Consider the following 12,262-nt stretch of genomic DNA (forward strand, 5'->3'; position numbering starts at 1 on the left):
AAGGAGACTGAAACCCATCTCTGGCCAAATATGGCTGGGAAGCTGCTAGGAAAGCTTCTGAAATGCTCCTGATCCGTGGCCACTGAGCCATAAGCAATGAATTCCTGATCAGAGAACCAGAATTTTGTTGGCAAACTCCAGGGGTTTGACCTAGGTCTGGCTGCTCACCACACAGAAAGCCAATCATTGAGACAACAAATGTTGCTCCAGAAGAAAAGCTGTCAGCCTAACTGTCAAACCTCTCCCTCCTCAACCAACTAAAATTAGGGGTTTATAAAGCAGGGAAGGAGAACAGGAGGGGCAAGAAAGAGGAGTTGGTCAACAGGCAGCAGGTATGTCTCATTGTCTGGGTGCAGCAATCTGGAAAGCCTCAGCTTTCTGATACCATCCAGGAGGCCCAAAGGTCAATTCCTGAGAAAGGAACTTAGATAAGCCAAATGTACATTTCTCAAGTTTCAGAGGCCCTCTCCAGGCCAACACAGACCCAGCCCTGTTTCAAGGCCCCTGGCTCTCTGCAGAGTTCAAGGAGGGGGAGTTAAGGCTCTGCATTCTTTCCCACTCCCAAAGATTGTACATAGGAAGCACAGGAGAGGGGAGACTGTTGTTGCAGCTAGAAGAGGCAGGTGTCAAAGGATGTTGGATGCAGCCGTAGAAGGATCTGGTTGTGATTAATGGCCTGGCCAAGCTCCCGCTGCTGTCTTCAGAAGGTGATGGACAGTTCACACTGGACTCCCACTCCCTGGACCTGGTTGCTTATTTAGCTGTCAATATAGGCAGCTCCCTTCAGAGCATAGTGACAGATGTTAAGCAGCAGCTCTGGTGACAAGGTGACACAGTCACCCTTTGTTAAGAATCATCATAGCTCCCATTCCTGTGTGTCTGTGAGGAGATAGGCACTGTGCTTGGTGATATTCAAACATCACTTCTAAGAGACAGTGGTTGGGATCCACTGTCCTATCCATGTGTTCTATATGTGCAAGGAGAAATATAAAACGACTCAAAATGCTCCTTTGTAAATAGCTGCATGAAGGCCCAGTAGTCTTATTCTGGGCTCGGTGGGAAAATCATGCTCATAGTGCATGCCTACAGCTTGTAGGATTCACGGGAATGGCTTATTTAACCCTCTTTCCGTCTCCCACCTCCTAGAATCTAAAGTTTATGGTCTTCCTGCTTAGGCTTGCTGCAAAGAGTAGGGAAAGACATGGCTGCATTTACCAAAAGCCCTTGGTCTTCCCTTGATCCCCAGCTTATGCATAAACGGGATCTGCAGCAAAAGGTGGAAGGACATTGGAGGATGCAGTCCCTTAAAGCACAGTGGCCTCACCCTTGGTAAAGTAAGTCAGTGTCTGTGGCTGACAGTGACCTTAAAGAGCAATTTTCATTGTTCAGCGAGTGGGGAGAGAGAACATAACAAGGGATCAAGTTAATGACTTTTCCCCATACCAGCCATTGAGGCTCAGAGAGGACAGAAACACAGACAAGTGGAGCTGGGATTTGATCTCTGGGCTCTATCTCCAAATACAGGCATTCTTGGTACTAACACCATGGGCTAAGCTTGCAGTGTAGATCGTGCTTTCCTATAAGGTCAGCTGGCTGAACGGGCCTATGGATCACATCACTTCACCTGCGCCATCTCCTGGCTAAACAAACCTGGGCCTGCCTGCTCCATCTGGGAGGCAACAGGGACCACTGTCTAGGACTATGCTTGGGTTTACTCCTGGCTTTGCCATCTTTTAAGCTGTGTAACCTCAAGTCATTTGTTAAATCCCTCTAATTCTTGGTTTCTTCTCGAGTAATAAGGGGTGGGAGAGGAGACCCTATCTTTAGAGCCTGTCTGGCCAGCAGAAGCACCAGGACAAGGATTATTATGCCCATTTTACAGATGGGGCAGCTGAGGCTCAGCAAGGCCAAGTGACTGGACTGAGTTAGCAGTGGAGAAGCTGGGATTAGAGTTCAGAGCTCCTGACTCCTCATTCAGTGCTCTTCCTAAGACAGTCACTCTGACCTCCTTCGAGTCCCAGGCCTGGTTGTCCAGCCAGTGCAGGGAACATTTGAAAGAGTTCCAAAGAGTTCCCTGTGCTAGCACAGGCAGGCGGTGCTCCAATCTGGGCCTAACACAGCACTCAGCCCTAGGAGGCATTCATCCCTATTGTTCACTTCAATCTCAAGCAACCTACCTCAAAAATGGGGTGGGGTAAGAGGATTGTTCCATAGGTTCCCAGCCTGTTATCTCTTCTCCCATGTTTGAGGGAACCCAATTTTTGGCATCAAAGGCCTCTAGAAGAGTTTAAATGTGTCCTTTCCTAATAAAGGGAAGTACTGGAAATTATTCTTGCTGCTGGTGTTTCACTGGGTGTCTCATTTAGGGCTATGTGGGCATCATGGCTCATGGTCCATGGACTAATGCCTCATACCTGTGCATGGAAGTCCCAGGAGTGGGTTTGGAGGGCACGGATGGGGACAGGCAAGAGTGTTCCCTGTGGCTGAGGAGCAAACACTGCTGGCAGGGCCCAGCTGGTACCAGTACATTACACTGGCCCCATCATTATTTTATATGCAGAAACAAGACCAGAGAAGGAGCATCTATTGCCTAAAGTCACACAGTAATTTGGAAGCAGACTTCAACCTAGTGTTTTCCCTCTAATTCTTGCTGCCTTCTACAGCTGGAGAGAAATGATTTGAGGATAATTCAGTCTTTGGGTCAATTGTAAATAACTAGGGTGCTCTAAAGAATCCTGACAGCACCTCCAAGTTCTGGTCTCAAAGATTTAGGTCTACATTCTTTCTTTCTCTGCAATCCTGAGTGGCCCAAATTCTGTTCAGTGTGGTGCTAAGCTCACCATAGGGTGGCTGTATGGGTAGGCAAGGTATGTAGCCTCTCTGTGCCTCCGTTTCTTGCTGTAAAGTCAGGACAACGATGATATTGGATCCATCTCATGAGCCTTCTCAGGTTCTCTTGGTATCATAACTCCTGGAATCTCAATTGCTTCCTGATTCACAGCTGTTGCTATGGCAACATACTCCATGCCCATGGAGTCCCACCACCTGAAGCCAAAGTCCAGGGTCTCTGGCTCCTCCTACCACATGCATATTATGAAGAGGATCTCCTGGCAGGGTGCACTTTAAGCGCTGGGAAACAGGAGATTTGAGGGAGCTGTAGTTACACTCTTTCTCCACTCCTCCTTCTGTTAGATTACACCAGGACATTTTCCTATGTGGTCTAACTGGGGACAGACCACATTAGCCAACCAACTACTGTAACCAGCTTGGTAATGCATGACTGACCTTGTATCTTATCTTTCCTGCCTCATTTCCTTCTCCCCTTAGTCTCTCTGCCCTGAGACTGTACCTTCCAAGGGCATGTGAGCATTGAAAACTTGCCCCAGGTGCATTTTCTAGGGAGCCTGCATTAAGACTAAAGCCAAGGCAAAGGGTGATTGAGAATTTGCATGAAAAAGCACTTTGAATTGGTCCTAGCACTTTGGAAGCACCCATAAATGTGAGCTGCTGTCGTTATTATTGTGGCTGTTAATATCTCTTGGAGTCTGATATTCGAGGTAAAGAAGCATCAAGCAAGGGAGAAAGATGAAGCCCGGAAGACTGAGCAAGTCTGCTTTTCCATCTGCTCCTGCTCGCTCTGTTCTTGCCGCTCTGGCAGCTGATTAGATAGTGCCCAGCCAGATTGAGGATGGGTCTGTCTCTCCCAGTCCACTGACTCAAATGTTAATCTCCTTTGATAACACTCTCACAGACACTATAGATGTTACTATACCTGGCTCTTCCGTGATGTGGTCCCTATCTGTCTTGCCTGCCTCTGCCCTGGATGCTGCTCCAGTCCTACCGTGGTCTTTCTCCCTGCTGGGATTTCTTGCATGCTTTTATCTCCACCCGGAACACTCATTTATTCATTCATATGCTCACTCATGCACAGGTATTTTTTGAGCATCCACTCGAAAGACCATCCACTGGTCTTAGAGGCTTACACTAGTCTCACCTGCCTTTTCACCTTGTTAATTGCCCTCCTTCCTCCAGATGTCAGCCTTCCTTGACTTCCAGGTGGGGCTGGGAATGCTGCCACAGCCTCCTGCACACCTGTGCCTCCCTCTGTTTTTAGGGTTTTTAAAAATTATTTTAGTTATATATGTATATATAATTTCAATAGTTTGGGGGGTACAGGTGGTTTCAGGTTACATGGATAAGTTCGTTAGTGGTGATTTCTGAGATTTTAGTGTACCTGTCACCTGAGCAGTGTACACTATACCCAATATGCAGTCTTTTATCCCTCACTCCCCTCCCAACCTTCCCCCTCAACCCTGAGTCCCCAAAGTCCATTACATCACTCTTCTTTTCAAGGCAGGGTCTCACTGTATTGCCCAGGCTGGAGTACAGTGCCGTGATCTCAGCTCACTGCAGCCTCCACCTCCCGAGCTCAGGTGATTCTCCTACCTGAGCCTCCTGAGTGGCTGGGACTACAGGTGCATGATACCAACTCTGGCTAATTTTTTGTATTTTTTTTGTAGAGATGGGTTTCTGCCACGTTGCCGAGACTGGCATTATATCACTCTCAATGTTTATGCATCCTCATAGCTTAGCTCCCACTTGTAAGTGAGAATGTATAATATTTGGTTTTCCATTCCTGAGTTACTTCACTTAGAATAATGGCCTCTAGCTCCATCTGAGTTGCTGCAAGACATTATTCCATTCTTTTTTATGGCTGAGTAGTATTCCATGGTATAAAGATAACACATTTTCTTTATCCATTTGCTGGTCCATGTCTGCCCTTAGGTTTGCAGCTCTCTATTTACTTGGGGCTCTCTCCACACAGCTGTGAGGTCCAGGACCCAATTCATGGTTGATGCTAAGGAAATTTATCATAAAACACCTACTAGGTGTCAGGCTTTATCTGGCACCAGAAATAAAGCAGTAAATAAAACAGACAGATAATTCACATTCTCCTGCAATTTACATGATAGTTGGGGGTGGGAGCAAATGGTAAACAAGAGGAGTAAGTGAACTATACAAGATATTAGGACGCTGAAAGTGTGGAGGAGGGAAAAAAAGGAAGCTGTAGAAGGGACTAGAAGGCATTGGAAGTGGTGCAGCGAGCATTTTAGATAGAGTGGGCGGGAGAAGGCCTCCTTGGGAAAGACATTTAAGTAAAGATCTGAAGAAAGTGAAGCAGCCAGCCTTGTCTAGAACTTGGGGAAGAGCATTCTAGGCAGAGGGAACAGTCAATGCAAAGGCCCTGAGGTAGGAGCATGAATGGCACTTTTGAGCACCTTCAAGGAGGCTAGTATGGCTGGAGTACGATGATCGAGCGGGTGAGGAATGGTGGACAAGATCAGAGAGGTGATGAGGGTCAGATGATGTAGGGCCTTGTAGGACTTTGTAAAAATGTTGGCCTTAACTGAGAGTAAGGATGGAAGCCATTTAGGGTGACCAATCATCTCACTTTGCCCAGGACTGAGGGAGCTCTTGGGACACAGAACTTTTGGTGCTAAAACAGGGAAAGTCCTGAGCAAACTAGGATGAGGTTTGACCTAGGTCCTAGAGCAGGGTTGTCCAACCCACGGCCCTTGGGACTCCTGTGACCCAGGGCAGTTCTGAATGTGGCCCAACAGAAACTCATAAACTTTCTTAAAGCATTATGAGATTCTTTTAGAGTCTTTTTTTTTTCCTCATAAGCTATCATTAGTGTTAGGGTATTTTATGAGTGGTCCAAGGCAATTCTTCCAGTATGGCCCAGGGAAGCCAAAAGATTGGTCAAGCCTGTAATCCCAGCACTTTGGGAAGCTGAAGTGGGAGCGTCACTAGAGCCTAGGAATTCAAGACCAGCATGGGAAACATGGTGAAACCCTGTCTCTACAAAAAAAAAAAAAACAAAACTAGAAAATTAGTCGGGCATGGTGGCACGTGCCTGTAATCCCAACTACTTGGGAGGCTGAGGCAGGAGAATTGCTTGAACCCAGGAGGTAGAGGTTGCAGGGAGCCAAGATTGTGCCATTGCACTCCAGCCTAGGCAACAGAGTGAGACTTTATCTCAAAAAAAAAAATAATAATAATAATAAAAAGACTGGACACCCCTGCCTAGAGCCAGTGTAGACTTTGGAGCAGAGTTTTGACATGATTTTACCTGGGATTTTTGCTGATCTCTCTGGTTGCTGGATACAAAATAGGCTCTAAGGAGACAAGAGCAGAATTAGGGAGACCAGTTTGGAGGTTATGAATCCAAGTGAGGGATGAAGATGTCTCAGACCAGAGTGGTAGCAGTGCAGGCATGAGAAGTAATGAACTTCTGAATAAATTTAGAAGGCAGCACCAACAGGAAAGTTGCACTGGAGAAATGAGGGCCTGTTCCCTGTGTCACAACCTGGCAGATGACCTCCTGGCAGGTGACATGCCCAGCTCCCCTGGGTAAGGCAAGAGCTAGATCCTTTCTTCCCTGGGCTTCCTCTCAGTCTCACTGGTGGGAGAAGCCAAGAAATAGCGACTATCTGCACCTTCTGAGTATCCCCAGGATGCTGTCATCACGGCTCCACCCTAAGGATCCAGAGAAGGCGAGGCATGTGCCCTCTTTCTACAGATGAAGAAATTGAAGCTCAGAGAGTGATAGGCCCCCGGGCACCCATCAAGCATGTGTCAGAGCTGGAACTGCACCCTGGGTTCACTCCCCCACCAGGTGTCAGGCAGGCCTGGTGTTCAATGCCAAACTTTGCAGAGTGTAACTCACCCGGGACACTTCTAAGACTCAGTGTTCTCATTTGTGAAATGGAGACAATGATGCCTGCCAGCTGCATCCTAAAAAGTAAAGGAGACTATGCCTGTGAAAGTGCTCAGCACAGCACGGAACATGACGCCTAGTAGGCCCTCAGTAATATCAGCTTCCCTTATTCCCCTAGACCCGTCCCCCGGCCTGCCCTTGCAAATCTTTTCTAAGTTAAAAGATGTTCTTAAAGACTGTTTGGGGGAGCCCAGTGGAGCCATTCTGTCCAGCCGAGTGGGGAATATTTACATCTTCTTTTCTAAAGGCAAACGATTTCATAGAGAGGCGGAATTAGTTCCCGAGTAGCCTCAGGGCTGTTTTGTAAATACATAGCTATGAGTGTTACAGGAGCCCCCGTTTGTCCAGCAAACCAGAACAGAGATGCTAAAGGCTGTAAATATCAGGACATTCTCTCTCCCAGCTCCAGTTTTAGAAAGCCAGAAATTCATTTCACTCCTTCTCTCTCCCTCTTCAAATACTCATTCATTCATTCATTTATAAATTCACTCAGCAAGCATTTCTTGAGTACCTATTATGTGCTAGGCACTGGGCTAGGCACCACAGAACTAAGCAGGAGCAAAAGAAAACAGAGTCCTGCCTTCAGGGCACCGGACCTTGGTGCCTGGTACACAACAAAGCAATGACTAATCACAATGACCATAGCTCATGTTTCTAATTTTTTTATTGAGATCTACTTTGCTTGCAATGAAATTGCTGAGACCTAAAGTGTGTTGCTCAGTCTGTTTGGATGAATGCATATCAGGACAGGACATTTTTAATCACCCTAGAAAGTTCCCTCGTGTCTCTTCCTAGTCAAGTGTTCCCTCCTCCCACAAGCAACCACTGCCCTGATTTGTATCGTCATAGGTTATTTTTAACTATTCTAGAATTTGATACAAATGGGATCATGCAAAACATACTTTTTTTGGTGCAGACTTCTTTCACTCAGCAAAACATTTTTGAGATTCATCATATTATTAGATGAGTCAGTAGTTTGTTTTTTTTATTGCTGAGTAATATTTCATTGTCCAAATATACCACAGTCATCTTATTTATTTTCCTATAGATGAATATTTAGACTGTTTCCAGTTTGGGATTGTTATGAAGAGAGCTGCTATGAACATTTGTGTTCAAGGTTTTTTATGGACATTCATTTTTGTTACTGTTGGATAAATACCTAGTTGTATTTGTCCAGATTGCTGGGTCTTAGGGTAGATATATATGCAATTTCTTGAGAATTTGCTGTTTTCTTCTTCCTGTTTTTTTTTTCTTTTTTCTTCTTCTTCTTCTTTTTTTTTTTTTTGAGATGGAGTCTTGCTCTGTCGCCCAGGCTGGAGTGCAATGGTGCGATCTCGGCTCACTGCAACCTCTGCCTCCCGGGTTCTTGCAATTCTCCTGCCTCAGCCTCCCGAGTAGCTGGGATTACAGGCGTGCACCACCACATCTGGCTAATTTTTTTTGTATTTTTAGTAAAGATGGGGTTTCACCATGTTGGCCAGACTGGTCTCGAACTCCTGACCTCGTGATCCGCCTACCTCGTCGGCCTCCCAAAGTGCTGGAATTACAGGCGTGAGCCACTGCACCCGGCCTTCTTTTTTTCTTAGAGTTGAGGGTCTTACTATGTTGCTCAGGCTGGCGTTGAACTCCTGAGCTCCTCAGCCTCCTGAGGGTTACATGCACCTGGCGTGTTACATACACGCCGTTGCACCTGGCTTTACTGTGGTCTTTTCTATTCCTGCCAGCTGTGTAAAGGAATCCCAGCTCCTCCACATCCTTAGCCTCATTTGATGATGTTGGTCTTTTAGTTTTAGCCATTATGGTGGGTGTATAGCAGTATCTTATTGTGCTTTTAATTGGCATTTTTCTAATAACTAATGAGGTTGAACACATTTTCAAGAACTTATTAGCCATTTGCATAATATTCTTGCGTGATGTGTCTGTTCAGGTTTTTTTAATTGAGTTGCTTGTTTTTTATTATCCAGTTGTAAGAATTCTTTATATGTTTTAGATGCAAGTTCTTTGTCAGAGATATGTTTTGCAATATTTTCTTCCAGTCTGTGGTTTGCCTATTTGTATTCTTAAAGATGTATTTTGATGAGCAGATGTTTTTATTTTTGGTAAAGCCAGTTTATTATTTTTTTCCTTCATGATTCATGCTTTCTAAACCCTTTCTAAGAAATCTTTGCCTTCTCAAAAGGTCACTGAGATATTCTCTCATCTTTTTCTTCCAGCATCTTTCTGTTTTAGTTTATAATTTATACTTAGGTCTATGATCACTTATAATATACTAGGGACATATTAAGTGCTTAACGTGGAGTGTCTTATTTAATTCTCCCTGACACGTCTATGAAGAAGATACAAACATTATCTCCATTTTCACATAGGATGACTTTCATTTAGGTCTCTTATTGAGTTTCACTCATGTATCTACTTCTTTGTTCCATAAATACTTGCCTACCATTCATTGTGGAGCCAGGAAGAACTGCATCTGAATTTGCATTTGACCATCACATTGAAGACTCTCAGTTCTGACGTGGAGAAAACAGCAACTGTAGCCAGGAAGGACTTCACAGAGGAAGAGGGTTGGGATAGCTGTGGAAGGCTGGGTACAATGCAAATATTCAAGTATAAGGAGAAGAGGCCTCTAGGGAGAGGAAATGCATGAGTGAAGGTGCAGAGGCTGGAATGCCTATTGTTGAGATGGTTTGTCCAATGGCAATGAGTGTGGCAAATTTTAATCATGGCCCCAGTAATTCATCTCTCCCTGTACCCTTGGGTTGTCATGTGACCTTGGAGTTCCTATCATCAAGGCAGAGTATTTCCTTCCTATGTGACTGTTTCATTTTTTTTTTTTTTTAGCCAACAGAATGAGGCAGAATACACAGTATACCAGTTTTAAGTCTATGTCTCAAGAGGGCTTGCACATTTCTGCTTGCTCTCTTGTGTCTCTGTCATCTCCATGGAAACACGCCTGGGCTGACCTGCTGGTTCATGAGAGTCACATGGAGCATGACTGGGTCACTTCAGACATCCTAGCCAAGGCCATTCAAGACCTTGCCAATAGCCAGCAAGCCAACCTCCAGTGTGTCAGTTGGGTCATCCAAGAAACAGACATGTAGATGGAGTTAGGAGTACAAGATGGTGAAAGACAAAAGGTGACAGAAGCAGAATTAGGCAGGGAAAGGCTTTAGACCTCAATGTCCATCTGATATCTATTATATGAAAGGAGGGAAGAGAAACAGGATCGGACAGAGAGCCTAAGCTCATGATCATATTGGACAAAGTCTCAACCAACCCAAAAGGGAGTGCTGGAGCAAAAACTTTCCTATATAGGAATCAAGCACTGGGCAGAACAGCCAGGCTCTGGCACTCTGCTCTATTAAGTCATTATCCGAGGGCTGCACCCCAACTGTGGGGCCTTGGCTTGAAAGCCAAGGGAGATTCTGAAGATAGTAGCAACTTGAAGCTGTCAAGTAACTGCGGCTTTTGCAGCTGAACATAAAGTTCTTTTTGATGTGAGATGCAAGCAATGTACCTTCAAGACTGACACCCGCAAATAGGTGAAAGGTCCTAGCCAAGACCAGCAGAGCAGAGCAGAACCACCTAGCCAACAACTCCAAGCACATGAGCAATAAACAGTTACCAGTGTATACCACTGGGCTTCTGTGAGTGTTGTTAGCAGTGTTATTGTGACAACAGGTAACTGACACAATGAGTTAGTTCTGCTCTCAACTGACAGGCATTTCACCTCTCATTGGGGAAAGATGGAGGCTCTGCTACTGCTGAATAAATAAATAGTGGTTATTCATTGCATATGTATCTGACTCTGCTAGGCAACCCATTTCCATTTAATAGTATATGTGCTTATGACTTCAGTAAGTATCAGTTTGTATTGAGTAGCACAATTGTGGCGTCCCAGCAGCTGTTGAGGGTTAGGGGATGGGGGAGATTTTATGCAGCCACTAAAATACAGCAACTGTCAAAAAAACCTTAGCATACTTGTTACTTATTCATGCTCATCCACTTACACACTTGTGATTTGGGGGCAGAGGGTGAGCATTGTTGTCTGTGCTCATTGAATCTGGGGAAATACCGTAAATAATGGCCTCTAGGGAGAGAAGGCAATTTCACCTTCTAACTTGCACTAACTCAGAATTATTCTGAAGTGGGGCACCATGACAGATGTGAAAGCCTCAGAAATGTCCTCAAGGGCACCTACCAAGTATTTCCCCTACATTTCTTCAACTTCTCCATTTTGCTTCCTTTATCTAATCTATCAATGGGACTTTTGACTCTACCGGGAAAATATCCAAATAGGTCCATTGCCCTCTACTCCCACCACTGCCACTCTTGTTAGAGCACCAGCATTTCTTGCTTGGATGCTGTGATCATCTCCTACTTAGCTCTACATTTTCACTCTTGCCCCTAGGTGTCTGTTCTTAGCCCAATAGCCAAAGCAATTTTGTTAAAAATGAAGTCCAATCAAGACATTCCTTCCCTCAGAATTCTTCTGTGGCTCCCTATGTCACTCCAAATAAAAACAAAATTATTACCATGAGTTTTTCTTATCCATTATCAGGAAACAAACCACCCCAACACCTAGGGGCTTAAAATAATATTATTTCCCACTGGGGTAGCTGGAAAGTCCAATATCACCTTACGCACATGGCTGGTAGTTAGAGCTGGTTGCTGTCAGAGATCCAGTGGGGCCATCAGGTGGGTGCCTCAGTTCTCCTCCATGGGTTTGCCTCCACATGGCTGCTTAGGCTTCCTCCAACCATGGTGGTTGAGCCCAGGTGCAAGAGTTGCAAGAGGTGAAAGGGGAGGTTGCAGAACTTCAAAGCCCAAGTCTTGGAAACTATGCAGTATCACTTCTACTGCCTTCTATTAGTTGGCCCATTTTTTTTTTTTTTTTTTCTTAACACAGAGTCTTGCTCTGTCACCCAGGCTGGAGTGTAGTGGCATGATCTCGGCTCACTGCAAGCTCCACCTCCCGGGTTCACGCCATTCTCTTGCCTTAGCCTCCTGAGTAGCTGGGACTACAGGCACCTGCCACCATGCCCGGCTAATTTTTTGTATTTTTAGTAGAGACGGGGTTTCACCGTGTTAGCCAGGATGGTCTCAATCTCCTGACCTCGTGTTCCACCCACCTTGGCCTCCCAAAGTGCTGGGATTACAGGCGTGAGCCACCGCGCCCTGCCAGTTGGCCCATTTTTATTGTATGTGTGTTTAGGGGGGATGCTACAAAAAGGCATGACTATTGAGAGATGTAGTTCACTGGGAGGTCGGGAGGAGGTGTCGCCAATATAACCGGTTACCACTGTGAACTATCCTTGTGCTGTCCAATAAGATAGCCACTAGCCATATTCAGCTACTGAAAGTTTCAAGTGACCAGTCCAAACTGAGATATGTTGTAAGCATAAAATGCATATCAGATTACAAAGACATGATATAAAAATGTAAAATAAATCATATTAATAATTGTATATATGTAAAATA

Source organism: Pongo abelii, chromosome 23 (assembly GCF_028885655.2).
Source record: "Pongo abelii isolate AG06213 chromosome 23, NHGRI_mPonAbe1-v2.0_pri, whole genome shotgun sequence".
Taxonomy (NCBI): domain Eukaryota; kingdom Metazoa; phylum Chordata; class Mammalia; order Primates; family Hominidae; genus Pongo; species Pongo abelii.